This window comes from Bos mutus, chromosome 14 (assembly GCF_027580195.1).
Source record: "Bos mutus isolate GX-2022 chromosome 14, NWIPB_WYAK_1.1, whole genome shotgun sequence".
Taxonomy (NCBI): Eukaryota; Metazoa; Chordata; class Mammalia; order Artiodactyla; family Bovidae; genus Bos; species Bos mutus.
Genome location: NC_091630.1, coordinates 62,113,343 through 62,121,415, shown reverse-complemented (window position 1 = coordinate 62,121,415; position 8,073 = coordinate 62,113,343).

Genomic DNA, 8,073 nt, shown 5'->3' with positions numbered 1-8,073 from the left:
AATGTTACCCAAGTTTTAATCCTAAGCCATTCTTTTTAGCAGAATTAATCTTAGTCTGGCTAAATGTCTTGATTTGAACCCTCTCGAAATAAGAAACAAAAACTGAGTTGAAAAAAGTCAAAACCAGGGATTTAGTTAGAGAAATACTGGATGTCTGAGAAAATGCAGCCAGGTTGTAGGAAAGAGCTAGAATTGGAAATTATGAGTCAAGGGCCCAGGTGTGTTCTCTCCATTTCTCCACTTTTTTTTTTTTTTTTCTTGGCTGGAATTTTCAGCAATAAAATGTGTTTTAGTTTTATTTATTGAAGTATAGTTGATTTACAATGTTTATTAGTTTCAGGTGTGCCGCACAGTGACTCAGCATTTCTGCAGATTACGCTCCATCACAAGTTGCTACAGGACAGTGGCTACGACCCCTGTGCTGTCCAGGGTCCCCTGTCCATGTCCTTGGCTGCTGCTCTGTCTGCCTCATGGTTGACCAGGCAGCGCTTGGTCCTGTCACCACTCCCGTTTGTCACATCTCTGTTAAGACTGCAGTTCAAGCTGTGTCTGGAATCTCTTCACTTTAATTTCAACTCCCAAGGGAAGGCCTTCAATTTGGGTCAAGTCCAATCAGCTGCTCCATCCTCCAGAGCACGGGTAGGTCTAGGATTACTTCATGATTATTCTGTCCGAAACGAATCATCACTGTTGTTCACTTCCCAGTGTGCAGTCAGGCAAGTGAGATTTGAGTTAGGCTCGATGTCCTTAGCAGTGTTCTAGTAAGGAGAATGCCATTGTACATATCTATAAATATGAGTTTAATTATTTTAATATGATTTTTTTATCTCACTGTGGATTCAATTATTGCTAAAAATTGATTTCTTTTTTTTTTAATCCTCAAGTTTAAAAAGATTATCTCAAAGTGCTTTTAGATGTCTGAACCAGGGGGATCCTAAACAGCAGTGGTGCTCTAGAATTCTTGAACTGAAGAGTATTTATACCAAGAAGTACTGTCTAAACAAGACCGGATGGGGAAGTGTTGATAAGGGGGTGAAAGTGCAAAATTGAAGAGGGTGGCTTTTTTTTTTTTAAAGAATTAAGAAAATTGGGTTTTGAAGCACCAGGATGGAGAATATTGCATAAAACTGAAGGTAATGGACGTCGGCTGCATCTGAGAAGAAGATGTCTTAACAGATCAAAGTTTATGTTTTGTTCAAGGCTTTATAGAGTATAACTGGGTGATTTTTTGAAGGTTGTAATTATTCTCTAAGATCAAGGTACAATGTTTACTAAGTCAGCGAATTTAAATTAAGTCCGATTTGTGATAGTTTGGGGCTGCTTTCTGGTTTCAGCCATTATATAATGAAAACTGTATGTACCAGTGCGAGATCCCATATGCCAAGCAACTGAGTTCACGTGCTGCAATGAAGATTGAAGATTCCACTTGGTGTGACTAAGACCCAGTGCAGACAAATAAATAAATAAATATTTTTTAAAAAGAAGAAGATGCTGAGAGGCTGGAGTGTGTTGGGCTGGGGCAGTGGGGCCTGCTAGGGGATATGGGTATCCTGCTGTGGGGTGGATGGAGTAGCTGAGATACTCTTTCTAGAAGACTAGTAGGGCAGAAAGACAAGGAGGGGAGGTCTTCTGTGTAGAGCTTCACAGTTAGGACAGTTCAGCAGGGCTAACTCTGCCCCTCCCCCTCCCCTGGGAAGGGCACCCTGCGCTGAGGCAGCTGGCCCATAGACATTGCAGGGGGCAGGGTGCACGGGGAGCCCTGTGGAACACTTTTTTGCTTTCCTGGGATAGGCACTTCCAGCTTCCCTCTCCCGCACTTGACCTCAACTACAGCAGCCCCCTCTGCTGGCCTCAGGAATGTCTATGGGAAGGTTTTATGTGGTGAGTAATTCTGAGACTCTAAGGAGACGGACATGTATATTAACTGCCCAGGTTACTTTGAATCACCACACAATCTCCCTCACTCCTGTGGTTAAAATCTGTGTGAATTGAGTCTGTATTTGTGAACCCACATCACTAACTTTTCTTCTTGGTGTCTTCCTTCTTGGAATTGAACGTGAAAGCTCATAGTAACAACCACTGCAAAACAGCGATGGTTAATTCCAGTGATGCCTCCTCTTATGGGTGCTACTGTGGCAGACTCATTTTGTAATAACTTTTTTCCTCATGAGAACCCCATGAGCTAAGGCTGTTATTATCTCACCTTCACAGGTGAGGACACTCATCCGTGGGTTGGGAAGATCTCCTGAAAACGGCAACCCACTCCAGTATTCTTGCCTGGAGAATCCCATGGACAGAGGAGCCTGGTGGGCTGCAGTCCATGGGGTTGCAAAGAGTCTGACATGACTGAGTGACCAAAACACACACACCCCCTGCCTAACTTTCACAGATGAGGAGACTCAAGCTAGAGAAGCTACAGCTAACCCAGGCATGCCTGGTTAACACCAGCATCGACATCCCCTCTGCTAGAACTGGCACGTTCGGTCTCAGTCGGAGCTTCCGTACTCCTGGACGTCTCTGGGACTGAGGCAGGAGTCTGTCATGCGCTGTCCAGTCCTCTGCATGGCACAGCCAATGACACAGCTTTTTTCCACTTGTTTATGTCTGTGGATATCTGGTGTCCTCTTTACTTGCTGTCATGGAAGACGAGACGTCTCGTGTTCTGTGACTTCTGTATCTTCAGCACCCATAACAATGCTGGGATATAAGAGGCTCTCAAGACTCACTCATTAAACGTCAGTTTAGTGAATGTCTAGTTTGTGAGCTGGTCTGAGCCACAGCTGCCATGCCTCCCTTTCCCACGTTCACTGTGGTCAAACAAGGCAAGGTCCACCCAGGGGGGCTGAGGACAGGCACCCAGAGCGGCTGAGGACAGGCACCCAGAGCGGCTGAGGACAGGCACCCAGAGGGGCTGAGGACAGGCAGGCGGAGTTCAGAAGGTGCCCTCCTGTCCAGGTGCCCACTGTGCTGGGACCACCTCGCTGTCAGACCACACTGGTGTGATGCCTTTCCACCGGTGTGGAGCAAGGGTGGGGTCACACTTAGAAAGTCAGACTAATATGTGGGGTTTGGAACAAGAGAGACGTTCTCTGAATGAGCAGCTGTAATCTCTTCATACATTGAAAAACAGCAATGGATCACCAGAGAGACTGCAGCTTCCCTGCAGTGAAGTGGAGGCTGAGGGTCCGGGGTTTCTTGAGGCTGGGTCCTGTTGTCCCCTGATTGGACCCTGGGACCCTGAGCAGCAGACCCTCTGCTCAGGCCTCCGTTATTGCTACATGGGGAGTTTTTATAACCAGCACACACTTCAAGAAACGTTGGTGTTGAGACATAACTCGGTAAATGACAGTGTCAAAGGGGCAAAAAGAAGATTAAGATATGAAACACAAATACGAACTCGCTGTGTGACTCGCAGAGCATCCCAGATGGGAACAAATGAGAAGACCATGCTCTCACCTCTTCCCAACGTTCTGCCAGAGAGCAAAGTGATTCTCATGACACCACAGTGGAAACTCACCCTCCTGTCAGGCTCGGTTAGGTGTTGGGCACGCAAATATCTTCTCAAACATTTATTGTAGAGCATTTCCAATTGATTTATTTCTCAGAAAAAAACACATGTGCAGTAAAAAACAAAAACTTTGTCTCCTGTCATAAAGTTCTTTTTATTTAGCACCTTTGTGTTTTCCCTTTTGCTGCTGTTTCTCCCGGTCTTTTATGTCTGAATCTTCCAGGTTTTACCTGTAATATTCCTGCAGTCAGTAATTGAATGGGTTTGTCTATATTTCAGCATTACCTTGTATTCAAAATTGTGCTCTCTGTTGGGATAGCGTCAAACAAAGCTTACGGCTGACCCTCAGAATAAAGGTCAGTCTTCACGAGTCATCTCTGCACCTTCATACACTGGAAGTGGGAGTTTAGAATGATACCTAGTCCTTAAAAAACAGTCTGACAGTTCCTCAAATGATTAATCATGAAGTTACCATATGACCCAGATGTGGAAACATATGTTCACACAAAAATGTGAGTGTATGTGTTTAGAGCAGCGATATTTCCCATCGTAGCCAAAAAGGTGGAAACTGTCCAAATGTCCTTCTACTGATGAACAAACCGATGCTTTCAAGTAATGGAATGTCATTCAGCTGTGAGCAGGAATGCAGGCTGATACCAGTGTGACACTGTGTGGCTGATAGTGATGCTATGTTGAATGAAACATCCGGAAGCAAAAGTCCACATAATCTGCGATTCTGATGGAATGCACAGGACAGTCAGATCCATGATGACAGAAGCAGGTTCTGGGTTGTTTAGGGCCTGGGGGAGAGGAGGATAGTGAGACGGGGCAGGGGATGGGAACTAGAGTGAGAGGCTTAGCGTTTCTTTCCCAGTGATGAGAATATTCTAAAGTCAACCCTTTAGATGGCCACATGGCTCTGTGAGCACATGAAAAATGGGCTAATTGTAGGGTTTGGAAATGGTATTTCAGTTAAGACATGGCAACATTTAAAAATGGTTAGGAGAGTTGTCCAAGTGAGGCGGAGAGAACTTCTAGAAGGCAGAGACCCCAGGGCAGAGACAGGACCAAGACTAAATCTCTGAGGGTCTTGGGTTCTGTGATCATGAGTTCAAGTTTCATCCTGAGAAACTGGAATCAGATGCACAGATTTCAGCCACGAAGTGACTTGATGGGCTGGCGTTTTGTGTCTGGAGCCTGGTGGTGATGGTCGGGTGGAGGCAGGGGCTCAGGAAGGAGTTCAGGGAGGCAGGCAGGGCCTGCACTAGGGCAGCAGGATGGAAGGGCAGGTGGACCTGACAGGTTCAGATGGGAGACGCCTGTCGTGTGGACGCTCTATGTTGAGATGAGGGTGTCTGGGTGACAGAAGGGACTCTTGGGCTCCTTCAGTGTTGTCGGGCAGTAACTCCTTCCTGAAGGCATCTTGGCCGCCCCTCAGGTCCGGGGACATCTCCCTGGTGCACTCTCATTACTGCTTATCCTCCTGCCTGTGGTTCATCTGTGACGGGAATTCCAGCGGCAGAAGTGGTGTCATTTCCGCGGGAAGCCGTGTGAGATGTGATGGGCAGAGATGGACCACGAGTGTACAATCAGGAAGAAAAAGAGCAAAGCGGGGTGACCTGCAAGTGCTTCTCTCGCAGAGAAATGGACAAGAAAATGTTTTTGGAGATCCAGGAAGTAATCAGAGTGTACATTCGTTTATTTTTTTATAAACTCTTTTAAGCCCATTTGTATCACTTAAAAAAATAACACATTTTTAAATAGTGCATTTTAAAGTATTTATTTTGAACTAGCAATTTATAAATTGCCTTTAAAGATATTGTTTAAAGTAATAATTCATGCACATCTTCTGCTTTGAGCAATGATGTTATTATTACCATTTTCCAGTTCAGAATTATAGGTACTAAGAGAATTCCACTATTGACACTTAGTCAGCCCCAACGTCTTCCGGCTTCAAACCCCATCCTCACAGGCACTTTAAATGTGATCTGACTGTCTCAGTTCAGTTCAGTTCAGTTCAGTCGCTCAGTCGTGTCCAACTCTTTGTGACCCCATGAATCGTAGCACGCCAGGCCTCCCTGTCCATCACCAACTCCCGGAGTCCACCCAAACCCATGTCCATCGAGTCGATGATACCATCCAGCCATCTCATCCTCTGTCATCCCCTTCTCCTCTTGCCCTCAATTTTTCCCAGCATTAGGGTCTTTTCCAAAGTCTCAGCTCTTCGCATCAGGTGGCCAAAGTATTGGAGTTTCAGCTTCAAGATCAGTCCAATGAACACCCAGGACTGATCTCCTTTAGGATGGACTGGTTGGATTTCATTGCAGTCCAGAGGACTCAAGAGTCTTCTCCAACACGAGAGTTCAAAAGCATCAGTTCTTTGGCACTCAGCTTTCTTTATAGTCCAACTCTCACATCCGTACATGACTGTCATCTATGTTTTTTATTGCCAAGTATTTGTTTTTAAAAATTAGTGACAATACTGAAATTAGAAGTTTGTGCTTATCTTTTGAAGTTATCTAAGGGTTATTTAAATATAAAGCCTCAGCTGTTTGTTTTGCTCTGTTTAAAGCAGCCTCTGTAAATATCATCATGTTGTGGTTGGATTTCACTTTCCCAGGGAAGCTGTTGTTAGGTCTATTGGTGCCACACATATTTTCCTCTGTCCACTTTCCTGTGGAGGCAGAAAGTTAAACTATGGTAATGAGAAATAATTTTTGTGGGAATTAAACTCTCTGGTCATTTCCTGCACACTGAGTCACGGGCAGCAGGTGTCACAGATGGGGAAGGGTCAGAGGACGACAGCCGGCAAGCAGAGACAGCAGGGGGTGGGGGAGAGGGGGAGAACTCCCTGTACCAACACCGGTTATCAGCATTATCAAGACAAAGGATGTTTTCACACATCTACTAAACTTTTGCTACTGTAACAGTCTCTAAGTCATGTCTGACTCTTTGCGACCCCAGGGACTGAAGCTTGTCAGACTCCTCTGTCCATGGAATTCTCCAGGCAAGAATACTGGAGTGGGTTGCCATTCTGTTCACCAGGGGATCTTCCTGACCCAGGGATCAAACCCGAGTCTCCTGCATTTCAGGCAGATTCTTTACCATCTGAGCCACGGGGGAAGCCCTGAAATTGTGTGGACATCCAAAGGTATAGTACAGTTGAAGAGTGGAATTCCACACTAATTTTCTAGATAATTGGCATCTTGATGCACTGCTCTCAACACCTCTGAGATGAAAATATAGACTTTAGCGCCTTTATGTTAAAAGAAGAATTAATTTTACATGTCTAGCCTACATCAAACATGAGGCTGTTGTCTTTCAGCTCATTTCCTTCATAATAAAGACGTGAAAGCGGCGTTTCCTGAGTTCACTGTCACGCCCAGCGCTGGAGGTAACGTGGGAAACCTTCCCCCCGTTCTTCCTTCTTTCTCCTCAAGCCGCCTGCAATCTTGTGACCTAGAATGTTAGGCGGCATAGAGATTACACTTCAAGTAGACTGTTAATATGCAAAATCTGCAAAGGCTCGCTCACCTGAGGTCCAGTGAGAAAGCCTAGGATAATAAAGTGATAATGTGTGAGCATCTGGTGCCCCAGACACACAACTGAAACAGAGTTCTTTGTTTAAAGCACAGCTGTTGTAAAGACACACATCAAGATGAGGCGGCCTTTTTGTTAGAAAGAGAGAGGCGGAGATGTAGATGCTGACCACCTTTCCTGCCCCCTGTGCACAGAGTGTGCCTCTCTCCCTTGGAGGAAGTGGCAGCAGCTGGCAAATTAGCGTATAATTGATCTTTACCTTTATAATCGATCTTTACCTTTACTTTTATAATTGATCTTTACCTTTGAAATAATGCCTTTGCCTGAAACCCCAAGGCAGTGTGTGCATAAACCCATCATGGGGACTGCTTCTGACTCTACTCATTTGCGAATGAAAGCGAAGTCACCCAGTGCAGGTCTGGCCTGCTCGCTGACTCCTGTATTCAGGACTGTTGATTCTGCTCGTTCTTCAAAGTCATCTTTAACCGCAAGCAGGTCCCCTGATGGTTTTGCCTGCATGAAGTGAAGCAATTCATCTGCAGCCTCTCTGTGCTCAGGGAGCAGCATCAACACTCTGCTGCTTACTTAGCTTCAAATGGGTTTTATGCAAATCCTTCATCTGTGTAGAAATCTAATGGTTTTGGGGTGTCAGTACTTCTAACCTTTTGTGATACTCATTATACTGGTTGCTGAAAAAGTAACTGCCTAACCAAGCGTGTTTTTCTCCAACACTGATTTTTTTCCTTAAGTAACCATGAAGTGTGTCGTATTGCAATAGAGCCCATTCTTAAGTGCTTTGTTAAAGTGCTGCTTCCCTGAATCACCCTGAGAAGCACCTTGCTTTCACCCCAGGCTGTGAATAGGACTCAGAATCATTCCTTCAGGAGAGCATTCTCCTGTGCTGGAGACCTGGCTGAGCTTGGGGAGTGGGGCCTCAGGGTGGTTGTTGTCATGTCCACTACTCTGGTGATCCCAAGGGGGTTATAACACAGATTGGCTCAGAGAGGCTTCAAGCTTTTTAGAGC